This window comes from Quercus suber, unplaced genomic scaffold (genome assembly GCF_002906115.3).
Source record: "Quercus suber isolate HL8 unplaced genomic scaffold, Cork oak 2.0 scaffold_318, whole genome shotgun sequence".
Lineage (NCBI taxonomy): Eukaryota > Viridiplantae > Streptophyta > Magnoliopsida > Fagales > Fagaceae > Quercus > Quercus suber.
The window spans coordinates 744,282-760,674 of record NW_027069773.1 but is presented as its reverse complement, the minus strand read 5'-3'; the positions used below and the strand labels follow the sequence as shown (position 1 = coordinate 760,674).

Below are 16,393 nucleotides of genomic sequence, written 5' to 3'. Positions count from 1 at the left end.
ACCATCTACTTTGGATGACTTTGTCATTTGTCGTACTTTGGAGACTGTCATGACCGTTCAAGCAACTCTTGGTCAAATTTTGGTGGACATGCTTGATGAGCTCTGTGCTTTACGAGTAGATTTGGCACATCTTCGACATTTGCCTTCACCACCTCCTTTTGATGATGGATTCTAATTGTCCTTGGCATTCCGTCACAAAATGGGGGAGTATTTTTGGACACTTGTAAAAGATTTTTTTTTTTTTGGTAGGTAGGGGGAGATTTTGTTTGTTGGAGCTTGTGGAGTTTAGATTGTATCTAGGTGCTTCACTGTGTATATATCCTTTTTGGCTCTTGATGTATTGTTTTTGGGCTATTCATGTTTGGATACATTGTTATCTATGTTTCTTGTTTCACTGCTCATTGATTTATATTTATGAGTTATTCATGATATATGTCTTTGTTTTGTGTCTCGTGAAGTCAATAATTTATTTTTGTTTTATTTGTATTTTCCAAACATGCGTTTATGCGTTTGTTAAGTATTTCAGGAAATATACAGGTTGATTCAGTCATGTTGCTGTCTACACTTGCAACTGATGGATAGTAGTTAGGTTGGATTATTTTGTAATGGGCATTATTTTTGTAAAGGGCTTTTACTTGTAACTTTGAGTATTGTGTTTATGTTTTGTCACAGATTACCAAAGGAGGAGTTTTTTAGGTTCTAAGTACTTAGGAACTAATGTATTAGAACTCTAATTTGTATTGTTGGCAAATCATGATCAAAACAAGTTTTTAGTCTTGTTTTAGATTTGGTCAAAGTATGTGTTTTATGTAAAGTTGGAATCGAGCTGCTGTAGAATTCATTGCTGCAGAAAGTAGGGCAGAATGTTTTTTCTGCAGAATTTCCAACTCAGCCCTAAGCCTATATGATGTGTAGGGTTTTATGTTTTGCCTTAGGTATAAAAGGGAAACCTAGCCACATTTTGGAGGTTGCTTTGTTGCTGTGTGTGAATCTCTTGCGAGACATGAGAGGTGGTTGAGTTCACACATGCTTAGGATTATCAAGAAGGAGATTTCATTAAGAGCTTGATGATCATTCAGTTGCAGCACTAAAGAGCTTAAAGATATGCAAGCGGGAGTGCTTGTACTTGCTAGAGAATCCAAGAAAGAAGGAGTTCGTGGTTTCAGAGCTTGCATGTGGTCGTGTCAGTAAGTTTTCTACATGAGGTAGCAATAGGGTGTTAGTGGTCTAAGTTGCTATTGTAAAACTTCGATTCTTTCATAGTGGATTCAGTTTTATCTTGAAGATAGCTAGGTTAAATCCTCCCCAGATTTTTTACCAATTTGGTTTTCCTGGGTGATCATATCTTTGTGTTCTTTATATTCTGCACTTTACATTGATATGATATATGATTATGTTAACCTAGATTTGAAATTTGGACTAAGTAATAACTTGGCTTGTTAATGAGGTTAATTTAATTGTGTCTTAAGGGGTCTAAAAACAAACACAGTTGTTGAAAGAATTACCTTGTAAATTCCTAAAACTCTAAAAACAAACCATAAACGCATGTGTAGAAAATATAGTACCATAATCTAATTAAAAATCTGATCTTTAATTCACAAAACATATAAAGAGACAGTAATATCATAATAAATAACCTCATCATCAATAACTATCATAAACAATAAGCACATCAATGTTTGTGAAACTAGAACAGAACACTAAACAGATATAAACAATGAAATATACACATCAAAAGCAAAGAGAAATAACATCAAATATATCAAACTCCCCCTAAATACAATAACTCTACTCCCTTTAAGTACAAAAAGTCCTAAAGCCTTCTCCCCCTTTTTGTTATGGATTGCCAAAGGAAACATCAGTCATCAAAGGGTAGAAAAGGTGGAAAAGTACTCCTATACTCCGCAAAATATACTCTCAAGGAAGCAGCCTCCATCAACAACTCATCTAGAAGCTATCCATGAGCTACCTGAGTAGTCATGAAAGACTCCATGGCACAAAGTGAGAGAGGAAGGGCAATAATAAGGTCTACATCGTTAGCACCACTAAAAGGATCCACAGCTACAGTCAGATCCCAAAAGTCTCCTCAGCAGCAGGCATAGCACCAGAGGCAGGAGCTATAGTAGAAGCTTCTCCTCGTGATCTCTTTGATGTCCTAGTGCTTGGTTCAACACTCTTCATATGTGCCTGTCGTTGTCTAAGAAAGGTGGCTTCTATGAGAGCAGTGATGTGAAATAACTCTAAGGGTGGAAACTCAGACAACCCTAAAAACCTCAAAATCCTATTAATGTACATGGAAAAGAATAATTTCTGACATTTACTCCTACTCTTAGAAATATCAACAATGGTTTGGATAAACAAAGACAGAAAACACATAGAACCATCAGTAATAAGAGCATAAAGAAAAGCACATTTATCTATGGGAACAGTATGAACATGAGATATAGGATAGACGTTATGACAAGAAATCCTCAAATATAAAGAATTAATCTCAATAAATTCACTAGAATTGATTTTTGGTTCAGTACCCTAAGAAACAGACCTACCACAGAGAAGAGACATGATATCATCAACAGAAGGGAAATCAGTGTATGGGAAGTGGGTTTATGAACTAAAGGCACTCCTAAAGCTTCAGAAATAGTTTGTTTAGTGATGGTAAACTCTTGACCTCGAATCCAAGAAGTTAAGTAATGACCACCTGTAATCTCAAAATAGACAGAGAGGTTTAAGTAAAACTCTTTAATCAAGGTTGCAGGAGGAGGATCAGACACCTCACACAAAGATACCTATTCCTAAACACAAAATTCCTACAGATGGAGGGATCCAACTCACTCAAGAAAATCTCCATTTCACCCCATGTAGACCTATATTTAGTCAAGGTCTCCTAAGTCTCCTCACATTTGGCAGACAAGAACCTAACTCTATTAACTAATGCAGAACCAGAAAAGGATGACCCAGGGTTCCTATTAGCTCTAGTCTTAAATTTCCTACCAACCTTTAGAGCCATGACTAAAGACAAAAGCAAAAACAACACAACAAAACCAAGGGTAAACTGCATTAAGAAGGGTTAGAGACAACATAACATGGAATTTTTGAAAAACTATATGATGCATGACATTAGAATTCATATGATACATGCTCTAATGCTCTAAAACAGTCTAATTTCATCAAAATAGTGAAAATTGACCTAAAAAAATTAAGAATTTTAGAGAATCCCCAATTTTGGAAAACCCAATTTTAAAAAATCCTCGTATTGATCAATTGAACAACATAACAAGCATAAACCATGTTATACTCACTCAATCTATCAATAACACAAGCCAATTTTATTCAATTTTACCAAATTTCACAAAATCCCCAAATCTCTCAAGAACTTAATGTTAGGATATATGTGGTTCACTTGTTAAGAACATATGTCATTCTTTTATGTAATTGGCTAATCCTTTGACAAAACACACTTTACTTGTAATTGGGTAGATCTAGGTGTTTTTAATGCTTCAAGAAATTGCGTTTCAAGATCAAGTATTGAAGTCATCAAGTCTGTCCAAGAAACAAGCTGAGAAGTGCAAGTGAATTAAAGCTCGATAGCTAGCTCGACAACTAGCATGTGTCAAGGTTTAAGAAGCTGCTCAGCCCGTGTGCTCGACACCTGCTCGATAGCTGCTGGACACCTCCTATCTGTCGAGGTTTAAGAAATTCAGATATGATTTTCTTGGGATTTATGTTTATGTATTTGGGCTTTCTTCTCTCCTAACCCTAGACATATAAAAGGATTGTTTTAAGGGCCGTGAAAGAGTTTACAAGTTGCACAAGCATTGAGCAAAGTCTGTTCAAGCAAATTGTGATCGAAGACAAAGTTTTGCCTTAGTTCATCATTCTTGAAGAAGTTGTTGTGTATGTGCACCTTTGGATTTTGTGACCAAGCATCTTTTTATCTTCATCATTGGGATGAACTGAAGAACTTTGCAACCAATAACCTTCTCTAGTTGGTGATTGAAGTTGCGTACTAGGATCTGTGCAATTGGTTAGTCACGTACATGGGAGCCATGCATCAAAAGGAGAAATTGTCACTACAGAATAAATGCAATTAGGTATTGGGATAAGGGTTTAATTGTAGGTTGGTATAAGGTACTGGGATTTCTTTACTTGCAACCGCTTGTTATGATAATAGTGAAATTTCGGGAGTGGTGACCTGAAAATCACCCGCTGGAGTTTTTGCCGTGTAGGTTTTGCCCATTTGTAAACAAATCGCCGTGTCAAATTTATTTTCCGTTGCACTTAGTTTAATTGATGATTTTTTTGTGTTACCATGCGCTTTACATGATAATTTGATTAATTAATATTGAGGTTAAAAAAAAATGATAATATAAGGCCCAAAGATTTGAAACCTAAGATCCATGAAGAAGCAGGTTTTAAAGCCCATGAAACAAAGGCCCAGCCTGCTAAGATCAGAAGACCAAAAAAAAAAAAACAAGAAGAAAGAAACTGGGCCGGGATCCCAAAGACCGCTAAGAGCTAGGGATCCTTGGGACACATAACACAGCCAAAGTGAGATTAAGACAGCTCGGAAAGGGGGAATCAAAAAAAGCACAGGAAACGAAGGATAGATATGCCCTCCTCAAACACTCAGTGATGCAACAAAGAACTAGAGGGATTGGAAAGTAACAAATCGTCAGAAAAAGATTGGCACTTCAGGGAACCCAAAAAGATGAAACATAAAGGGCAGTAGCAGGAAAGACCTTCGACTTGACAGGGAAGGATTCGGTTCACTTTGGAAAAATGAGAAAGGGAAAAGGCGTGGAAGCATTGAAAGAAGAGAGATTTAAGGTCAACTACCTAGGAGCACGACTGAATGGAAAGTCAGCGAAGGACTTTCAAGGAAACAGCACCAAAAGGAGAAAATTATAAGGAATAAGGTAAGAATCTACCATCTGAGCAACAGGCACAGCACGAGCTTTGATGCCTAGGGAGCAAAAGAGAGAAATTGGTGGTACCCTAGAATCCTACCTTGACACTATAAAAGGGGTAGGTAGCCAACATTAAAAGGGCATTCGGAAATAGTGGAACCATAAGAGAATCATTGAGAAAACTCTGTCAAAATTCAAAAGTAATAGATAATACCTCCCGGTATCCCATAAACAGCCACTAGTATTTACTTGGATTCAAAGGGATTCAAATTTTGCAAGTCTTAGAGGCTTGAATAGCTATCTAAGTCTGTAATTTTTGAGCTCATTTGGACCTTGTATCATGTTTTAGTGATCATACTGTAATCCATAATTGAAAAGATAATTAAATACTTCATATTAGTTTGGGGATCCCTACTAGGCTGTGAGCACCTTGTAATTTATAATTAAGAGGAAAAAGATAATGAAATATCTCATATTGATTTAAGGATCTCTAACAGTTATTTCACGTATTTCTTTATTACATTGTCTTCCTTTGCTGTTTTTCTTGCTATTCAATACATATATTCTTGCTTGCCAGTGTATACGTGTTGTAGGATCTTTGTTCTGTGCATAACCTGGTTTGTAAACAGCCTATTTAACTGTGGTGAACCAAGCCCAGTCCCTTCAAACTATGACAAGAGAGTCCAGGGTCCTTGCTTAAGTTTGAGCCTCATAATTAATAACTTGGCTAATTAATCAATTAATCTAAATCACAAGGAGTCAATACGCTTTTGGCCTATCAAGTAGTATCAGAGCAGGTACACTTTGATTAGGGTTAATCTTTGCTATGTTTGATCCATTGACCCCTGTTGTCATGGATAAAGGACAATCATTAATTATACTTCCTTTATTTGATGGCACTAACTATGCATACTGGAAAGTACACATGAGAGCTTTCTTGCAGTCTTTAAATGAGAAAGTTTGGCAAGCTATAGAGATTAGCTGGACTAAGCCAAAGGAAGCGCCGACTGATTGGGATGAGGCAAAGATCAAGGCGGTAAACTTTCACAGCAGGGCATTGAATGCTTTATTTAGTGCGATCACCAAGGAGGAGTTCAAGAAGATATCCTCTACTGAAACTTCTAAGGAAGCATGAACCATCCTCCAGACAACCTATGAGGGTACAAAGGTTGTCAAGGATTCAAAGCTTTAGAGGCTCACTACAAGCTTTGAAGAGATAAAGATGGAGGAGGATGAATCATTCGATGAGTTCTATGCCAAGCTCAAAGACATAGTGAACTTAGCTTTCAATCTTGGGGAAACCATTCTTGAACCCAAGATTATGAGGAAAGTGCTTAGATCTCTACCTGAGAGATTCCATGCCAAGATCACATAAATAAAGGAATCAAAGGATATTGACAAGATTCCTTTGACAGAGCTGGTTGGTAATCTGCAGATTTATGAGCTAGGGTTGTCAAGGATTGGCAAGTCGGGTAAAAGCAAGAGCATGGCTTTGAAGGCCAAGAACAGTGACACTGATGAATCTTCAGATAATGAGGATTCTAAGATGAAGTCCTACATTACAAGGCAATTCAAGAAGTTCATGAAGAATGCCAAATGGAGGAGCTTCGACAAGGACTGTAGGCAATCTAGTTCTTCTCAGTTCAAGAGCCAAGACAAAGGAAAGAAGGATGAAAAGGATGGCAGTCAGTACACTATTCCCGTAGGACCAAAGTGCTTTGGGAGTCATAGCTTCGGACACATGAAGCAAAAGTGTCCCACATATCTCAAGAACTTTGGGAAGAGTAAGGCACTTGCTAGAACCTTGAGTGACACTGAGCCTAAGGATGATTTCGATAATGAGGATGACAGAATCTTGAATGCCTTCACTGCCATAGTCAATCCTACTGAAGGGATTGTGGAAGACATGGACGAAGAAGAAGAATTGGTGGATTCTAAGTGTAAGAAGATGGATGATCAAGATGATATCCATACAACCTATGAGAAATTGTACAAGCTTTCTGAGAAGTATGAGAAACTGTATAGGCTGGCCACCAAGAAACTCAGTGATGTGAAACTTGATCGTGAAGAGCTGTCCACAAAGTTTGATAAGGCTAATCAGACTATTGAAGCACTGAGGTTTGAAAACAATTTTTTAGCTGAAAAGACCAAAAAGCTTGAAGCGAAGCTGTTTCAAGTTAGAGCTCAATTGGAGAGGACTTCAAGTGAAAAGCTTGATGAGATGCTCAGCATTCAAAAATCTGCTACAGATCGAACAGGTTTAGGGTATGGTCTTTCTTCCTCTAATATTGCTTCTACTAGTGCTACTGTTTTTGTTCCTCCTGCTAATAATGCTAAAATTGAGAACAATGATGCTAAAACTGAATTAGCTAATGAGAACTTAGACAAGGGTAAATCTATCTTAGGAGCACCCCCTAAGCAAGATAATAAACATGTTAAAAACCCTAAGGCTAAGAAGGCAAACTTTCAAAAGCCTAAACAGAAGAAGTAGCATCTCTGTCATCATTGGAGCTGCCGGTCATACTCGACCAAATTGCTATAAGTGGTTAGCCACTCAACATAGCAACGGCATGATAGCATCTGGAAGCCAGAATCAGCTTTAATCCTCTTTTGCTTCTCTTGGGATGTTTTTAAAGCCCTTATATTCCTTTCGAACTTGAATGGTTTCAATTCTTCCCCCTCACCACCAATTCAAGGGTTTAATCAAAGGAAAGGTTCTTCCAATGCCTGGAAGGAAAGGGGCTTCAAGTGATTCTATTACTTTCTTCTATCTTCTTATTTTTGTTTGTTGCATTACTTGTGTGTTTTGCTTTATTGTTTTGAGTCAGTCTAGTTTTATGCTTTGCTTTGCTTAACATATTTTTGTTTGTTTGTTTTTAGTTTTTGTTTATTTTGTTTTTGATTTTAAAAAAATTGAAAAATTAGAAAATACAAAAACAGTGTGTGTTTTGTATACATTGGTACTTGTGTACCTTGAATGGCCATTGAAACAAAGTTTTCTAAAATTTGTATCTTTTGTAACTTAGATGAGCATCTTTATGCACAACTAAGCAAGTGAGCTTTGTGGCTCTTGTTTGTGATGAGTAAGATTAAGTTATCTCTTATACTTAACACTCATATCACTCTTTTTGACAAGAAGGACTAGAAAATCCTAAAAGAAAGGCATAAATAATCATCTCACCACTGTTGTCTGCCAATTATGAAAGATATTTGTATGCTTCGGCATAGTAAAAGTGTGATGTCAATGACATTTGTGTGCTTTGGCATAGCAAAATTGGAATGTAAATTATCATTGGGTATTTCTTTTCTTTCTCTTATATGCTCATGCATGATATGCTAAATAAAATAAAAATATGCAAAGAAAAATAAAAAGCAAAAAGATCAAAAATGCTTTTAAATATGATTGCAAGCGTGTATTCTAGGAGATATAGGAGTTATAGGATGTACCTCGAAGGTGATAGTCCCCATCAAACAGTTATGATTGTGTGTAAGTTAAAGTGATTTTCTCATATCTCAAATCGTCATAATATGTACACGCTTATGCAATCTTACGATGTTTTTCACACCCAACATGCAATATTCTTTGCTACTCTTGATACATGTGCAGGTACAATGTGATTTGGCCATCACAAGATTTTACATGTGTTAATATATGCTCACTAAACTGTCTTAACTTGTTTTTGAAATATAAAATTGGTTAGACTTGTTTAGTGTGTGTATGTGTTTTTGGGATCCATGTGCTTAATATTACTATTGAGAGATGACTTTGAGAGTTTAATATGTTGATTGGATCATTGGTTGAGTTTCATGTTAGAATGCATTCATGACTATGTTTTTCACTTCTTGAAAAATTGTTTTTAAAAGCTAGATCGACACCTCCTTGACACCTTATTGATACCTAGCTATCCATCGAGCTTTTTAACCTTTTTCAGCTTTTTCTTATCACAATCTTGACAGCTTCTCGACAGTTGGTGGATCAATCGAGAAAGTTCCTGCCTCCTCGATAGCTTCTCGACAGCTGAGTCAATTGATCGAGCATCTATTCTTGTTTCTGGTGGTTTGTTCCTCGACACCTTCTTGATACTTGCATTTGTCGATGACCATTTTCTCGACACCTATCTCGACACCTCTTGACACCTTCATCTGTCGAGAATTACTAAGGTTCTATATAATCTTCCTCATGCAATCTGAACCTTATTTCTCTCGATCTCTCTCAAGAGAGCTCTTGTTTTTCTCTCCCAAACACTCTCATCTCACTCCAATCTTGATCCTCAAGATTTCTTCAAGATTTTTCAAGACTTTCTTCACTTGGTAAGCTTCTAATCTCTCATTCTTCGCATTAAATGTTTTGAAACCTAGGTTTTGGGGTTTTTGAAAATTTTTGGGGTTTTTCAAAATTGATGAGTTTTTTTTGCATTTTTGGGTTGGGTTATGCTAATGTGATCTTAAAACTTCATACATTGCATCAGATATGCATTATAATAGTATTATCATGCATTTAGATGTGTGCAATCTGTTTTTGTGCTGATAGGATTGGATTAGGCTGAGTCCATGATTCAATTTCTTTTGCATGTCACGTTCATACATTTCCCATACGTACGTACTCTCTTTTCAATATACTTGTTCTACTTGAATTGCTTTGGGACTTTTCTGATTATCTCTCTCTCTCTCTCCCCCTCCTTCTGTTTACGTTAGTCGTGTCTATGACACCTAAGCATAAATCTACTTTGTCTCAGAACCCTCTTCGTTCCAGGACATCGTCTTCATTTGATCCTACTCATTCTAATATTCGGTTCCGTGATAAGGATGCTCAAAAGGCTTTCTCGGAGAAATTTTCTAGACGAGGCATTCATTCAGAACGCCAAGTCATTCTGGCAGACTTCGTCGACACTGACCTTCCCGATATCATTCACAGTCGAGGATGGGAGTCATTATGTGACGTCTCGATTACTTGTCCTCTCGTGCTTATGCAGGAGTTTTACTCTAACATGCACGGGATTGATTATTCAGTACTTCTTTTCTTCACTTGCGTTTGAGGTACGCACATTCTTGTCACACCGCAACTTGTTGTGAATGTGCTTCGGGTTCCTAGGGTAGAGTTTCGTAATTATCCAAGTTGTGAGAGTCTAAGGACTGTGTCCAAAGATGAGCTCATGTCCGCCTTCTGTGAGCGCCCTTTTGTTTAGGGTGAGCGTCAGTTTACACCATGTTGGCCTTTTGCTAAAGGTCCTAGATTCTTGAACATGGTAATGACCATTGGACTCCATCCTCTCTTTCATTATAACTCCATCACAGAGCCTCATGCTCGGTTTTTTTTTATCACTCTTTGAGCATTTTACTATAGATTTCCCTTCTCATTTCATTCTCTTTATTATAGATGTCCATCTAGATTCGACATCCCGTGATAAGCTCATCTTTCCTTCTGCTATCATGAGGAGTCTATGCCATTTTTCCGTCCCTTTTTCCAGTATTCGACCATTTCACTTTCATGTGTGCCATAGATGCTGCTACCGTAAAACGTAGTGAGGCGCAGTTTCGGTCACGACAGTCGGATTTAATAGCTCCTCCCTCCCGTTCAGCTCCATCATCTCGCTCTGCTCCATCCATATCCACTCCTTCCTCTTCCATGGGTGATGTAACTCTTGGTGACACCATGGCTTAGCTTCAGCGGGTGGATGCTCGCCTTGATACAATTTCTACTAAATTGTATCAGGTGAATGTTCGTGCCGGCCATATTGCTAGGCAGCAGGTGAGCATGGGTGGCTTTGCTTCTGAGGTTTCTCCTCCACCTCCTTTAGTGGCGTCTGTGTCTAATGAAGACGATGATGATGATGATGGCGATGGCAATGATGCTTTTGATGATGATGATGGAGATGCTAGCTCTATCGATGAGATGTCTACTTGATACTCTTACACTTTGTCACTCGTGACAAAAAGGGGGAGTAGTTTTGGGATATAAGAGTAGTCATTCTTAGGGGGAGAGTTAGTATAGGACCATTTTGTTAGGGGGAGTGTTATTGATCTGAGGGATGTAGTGAGGATATTATGTATCTTTTCTTTTCTTTCTTTTTTAGATACATTGTTCTTGTACATTGGGTTTTGTGACCATTTTTACACATACATTGTACTTATCTTCTTTATATGTTGACATATGTTTCTTTCACCTACCCTTACATGTGTTGTTTCTTTTCTTCCTTTATAAATATGCTTCTTAATTGTATGCAATCTATTATTTCTGTTTCACACTAAAATTCCTTGATGAGTTTTGTTTAAAGTGTTTCAGAAATACAGGTTGTCAAAGTCTACTTACCATAAACTCTCTTCGTGCAAAGTTTTTCAAAAGTTTATGTTAGGATAGATTTTATTGTATTCAACAAATGAATATGAGTTGAGTGACTTATGACTTCGCATATATATTCATTTGTTTGTTGTGGTTTTGTCATGAATTGCCAAATGGGGAGATTGTTAGGACATATGTCGTTCACTTGTTAAAAAAATATGTCATTCTTTTATTTAATTGGCTAATCCTTTGACAAAACGCACTTTACTTGTAATTGGGTAGATCTAAGTGTTTTTAATACTTTATGAAACTGTGTTTCAAGATCAAGTATTGAAGTCATCAAGTTTGTCCAAGAAACAAGCTGAGAAGTGCAAGTTCATTAAAGCTCGACAGCTAGCTTGACAACTAGCATGTGTCGAGGTTTAAGAAGCTGTTCAGCTCGTGTGCTCGACACCTACTCAACAGTTGCTCGACACCTCCTATTTGTCGAGGTTTAAGAAATTCAGAATTCAGATATGATTTTCTTGGGATCCGTGTTTATATGTTTGAGCTTTCTTTTCTCCTAACCCTAGACATATAAAAGGATTGTTTTAAGGGTCGTCAAAGAGTTCACAAGTTGCACAAGCATTGAGCAAAGTCTGTACAAGCAAATTGTGACAGGAGACAAAGTTTTGCCTTAGTTTATCATTCTTGAAGAAGTTACATTGTATGTGCACCTTTGGGCTTTGTGACCAAGCATCTTCTTGATCTTCATCGTTAGGATGAACTGAAGAACTTTACAGCCAACAACCTTCTCTAGTTGGTGATTGAAGTTGCGTACTGGGATCTGCGCAATTGGTTAGTCACGAACATGGGAGCCGTTCATCAAAAGAAGAAATTGTCACTACAGAACAAGTCCAATTGGGTATTGGAGTAAGGGTTCAACTGTAGGTTGGTATAAGGTACTGGGATTTCTTTACTTGTAACCGCTTGTTATGATAATAGTGAAATTTCAGGAGTGGTGACCTAAAAATCACCCAATGGAGTTTTTCCCGTGTAGATTTTCCCCATTCATAAACAAATCACCATGTCAAATTTATTTTCCGTTACACTTAGTTTAATTGGTGATTTGTTTGTGTTACCACACGCTTTGTATGATAATTTGATTAATTAATGTTGAGGTTAAAAAAAAATCATAATATAAGGCCCAAAGATTTGAAGCCCAAGATCCATGAAGGAGTAGGTTTTAAAGCCCATGAAACAAAGGCCTAGCCTGCTAAGATCAGAAGACAAAGAGCCAGGGAATCGTGAGAAAAAAACTGGCACTTCGGGGAACCTAGAAAGATGAAACATAAGGGGCAGTAGAAGGAAAGTCCTTCGACTTGGCAGGGAAGGATTCAGCTCACTTTGGAAAAATGACAAATCACCATGTCAAATTTATTTTCTGCTACACTTAGTTTAATTGATGATTTGTTTGGGCTACCACGCGTTTTGCATGATAATTTGATTAATTAGTAACTTGGCCAATTAATCGATTAATCTAAATCACAATGGGTCAATACGTTTTTGGTCTATCACTTAAGAACCCTAATTTTTTTTTTAAAAAAAATTATAAACCATGAAAATGTTGAAATTAAAGTATGGGAATCATGTTTAAATGATGCATGAAGAAAAGCCCACGATTCAGTTTTGATCAAAATGCCCAAAATATCAAAAACCCCAAATTTCTAAAAATGCTAAAATCCTTAAGAAAATGCATGAAAAATGCATGAAATCATGTAATTTGTTGAAAAAGAAAGGGAAAAAGTGTCTTACCTTAAGTTTTCGAAGAAAATCTTTGAATCTTTGGCCAAGAAAAATGACAAAAAATTTTGGTGAGAAGGGATCGAGAGAGGAATCGGAGAGAAAGACAAGTGTTAGGTTCTAAAGATTTAAGAATTTATGTATTTAGAACTCTAATATGTAATGTTGGCAAACCATGATCAAAACAGGTTATTTAGTCTTGTTTAGACTTACTCAAAGTTGTGTCTTTTATATAAAGTTAGAATCGAGTGGCTGCAGAAGTATTAGTGACTTTTGGCCTGGCTCGATCGATCGAAGTTTAGACTCGATCGATCGAATCTCGGGCAGAATGTTTTTTCTTCAGAATTTCCAACTCAGCCCAAGCCCATTAAGGATTAGGGTTTTCAAATCTAATTCTCCTAGTATATAAAGAAAACCTTAGCCACATTTTTTAGTACAGCTCTGGTTGCTCATATTGCTGTTTTGTGTAAATCTCTTGTGAGATCTAGAGGAACTTTCCTTTACACAAAACTTAGGGTTTTCAAGGAAGAGATATTATCAATACCTTGATGATCAACTCAGTTACTGCCACTGAAGCTTAAAGAATAACAAGCGTAAGTGCTTGTAACTAGTGGAGAATCCTAGAAAGAAGGAGTCCGTGGATTCGGAGCTTGCACGTGGTCGCGTCAGTAAGTTTTACTGGTGGGTAGCATTAGAAAGTCAAGCAGAGAGCTTGTAAGTCCTTTTGTATGAACTTCGATTCTTTCAAGATAGTGGATTCAAGTTTACTTTGAGAATAACTAGGTCAAATCCTCCCTATGTTTCATTATATCTTGTGTTATTTACTTTTCCGCTGCTTCATATTCTTGATATGATTGTTTGATTGTGTTAACCTAGATTTGTATAATTTGACTAAATTAATCACTTGGCTAATTAACTAGGTTAATCTAGTTGGGTTAAGGGGTCTAAAACCGTTCAAGTGGTATCAGAGTAGGTAGCTCTTTTGTTTGTAGATCCTTTGATCTAAGAGCTGATCCTTAACCTCTGTTATCATGGATAATTTGAAGTGTCTTTCTACTCATGTTTGTGATGATTTGAATAAAATGGACACTGTTGTTTCTGTTGATTTTATTGATGTCTGCGAAACTTTTCGTAAGGAATTATCTAAATCTTTCAAAATTTCTAAGAAATTTAAGGAAGAGTTAAAATTGGCTAATCTTGAAAAAGAGGAATTGATTGTTAGATTAGATGAATTTAATAAAAAGAATGAATTTTTGAGAAATCAAATTTCCTCTCATGATGAGAAGATGAAAAGTTTGGAACAAGAGTTAGTTGAATCTATTTTGAAGCGTTTTTAACGCTAGAATTAAATGAATTCAAATTCATAGGCAGGAAAAGAAAATCTCACAAAAAAACTGCCAAATAAAAACCAAATCTAACCAAAATACAATAATCAACAAAACATAAATCAATTCAAATTTCAAGGGCAAACGAAAAAAAGTACAAATCTAAAAAAAATAGGCCCCAAAAAAAAAAAAATCTAACCAATACAATAATTGACAAAACAGAACTTAAGAAATTGAAAAAATAAATGCGAGATTAGGGTAATAGGTAGCCAAACCTTTAACCTTGATTGAGTAATTCCTTTTGCAGAAAACCCAATGGCTTTATCTGGCATAGAAAATCAGTATTCTGCAATTGGAGAAAAGACAGAATAGAAAGGGAAGATTTATTAGGAAGATGGAATATAATTATATAAAAAACAGCGAATGGTATAGAAAGAATAATAAGGCATAAATTATGTAAGATCAGAAATTAAGAATGGAACCTTTCTTGTTACAGGGAAGGAGCAGAAAAGTAGGAGAAGATGGAATTGTAGACAACAGTTTTTTTTTTTTTTTTTTTTGAGAAACAAATACAATGAATTTCGTAAATGATCACTCAAAACCAAACCAATCTAAATCAAGCCAGAACTAATGCAAAAATAATTTAAAATGTAAAAAATAAACAACGGGCCAAATTACCTATCAGAGGCATGCTAATCAAAGCCTAACTCAAAACCAAAACTAACTATAACTAAATCTAAACCAATCCAACCAAGAAATTCAAACCTAAATCATATTCAATCCCCAAATTTAAAAAAGAAAAGAAAAAAAAAAGGATATCTTTACCCGTTACGGTATACGCTTATCTCTATATACCTTACGGACTCTATCTGGTGCATGTTATTTTGGCAGGAAAAGCCTAAAATAAGATTGAAGAAGGAAAATAAATGTAAGAAACGGAAATACCCAATGATTTCAATCTTACACTTATTTAATCTCAATGATTTAGTGATTTCTGTAATCTTAAAGAAAAAAAAAACATAAAACAAAACAAAACAAAAGCAAATATCTAAAATTGAGGAAACAAACATTTTTGATAGAAAACCCAAAAACTCAAAACAAAAACGAATCAAATCTAAACCCATTCAACCAAAAAAAAAAAAAAAATCAGAGTTTTGAGATTCGTACGAAACAACCTTTCACAATTTAATTGGCAACATGGATTAAGAATTCCAGGATAAAACAAAAGATCGATCAGTAATTTTATCAAACAAATTGCATATTAAAAATAAATTTGTTCGCCTAATACATTCAGATTTTAAATAATCCAAGGCGAATTTTGACTTTTAACCACAGTAAATCAAGGGCAAAATCCCTAATGTTACCACCAAAAAAGATATAGAGGGATAATTTGGAACCAAAGCATCCAAAGAAAGAGAATCAACCCATCTAATTTTTTTAAAAAAAAAGGGTAAAAGAAGAACCCTAGAAAATTAAGTAAGGGGAATTGCTGGTTTTGATTCAAAAACATAGAAATATTGAATATTTAGGATTCTAATTCGAATAGGAAAAACAATGATGAGGAGTTTCAATCTTTCAAACAACAAAAACAGTATTTGAAGAGGAAGGGAGTACGCTGACCTTCAGTACAAAAAGACAGAAAACATACCGGTGGAGGGTACGGTGGTCTGATGGTGGCAAATCCTGACTTTCTTCTCAGATTTTCCTCTCTCCACCATCTACGCAGACCAAAGTTCTTTCTCTATCGTTCTCTTTCTCGGTTCTCTTTTTCTCTCTACAGCGTATGTCTGCTTTGGGTTTTTATGTTTTTCGTCTTTTTTTTTTTTTGAGCGGGTTGTGTTTTTATAAGACTTTTCCTAAGCGGTGCACCGAACAGTTTTTTAAATAAGAAACTAGAAATGTGGTAGCATTTTAAGGGGGTCTTTTTTTGCTTATGTGTCAGCATCTTGTAAAAGCTTCTACTATTATATATAGTATTAGATTTTAAATTACAAAAAAAACTTGTAATTTAAACAATTTATTAATGACATAGTTATTAATCTTTAATTTTCTCAAAATTTTGTAAGCATGGAGGATATAAGAAAAAGATGTAATCTAAT

At 36.0% G+C, this 16,393-nt stretch overlaps 1 long non-coding RNA gene and 1 pseudogene across 1 annotated transcript; one reads left to right on the top strand and one right to left on the bottom strand.

Annotated features, from left to right (window-relative positions):
* LOC112039399 (protein SRG1-like) overlaps nucleotides 1–16,393 on the top strand; it is a 36,009-nt pseudogene that overhangs the window by 8,101 nt on the left and 11,515 nt on the right.
* LOC136071494 (uncharacterized) lies at nucleotides 1,642–15,415 on the bottom strand. Its single transcript, XR_010632789.1, has 3 exons — nucleotides 15,120–15,415; nucleotides 14,570–14,640; nucleotides 1,642–2,197 (listed from the first exon to the last, which is right to left on the bottom strand). It is a non-coding gene; the product is annotated as an uncharacterized LOC136071494 (long non-coding RNA).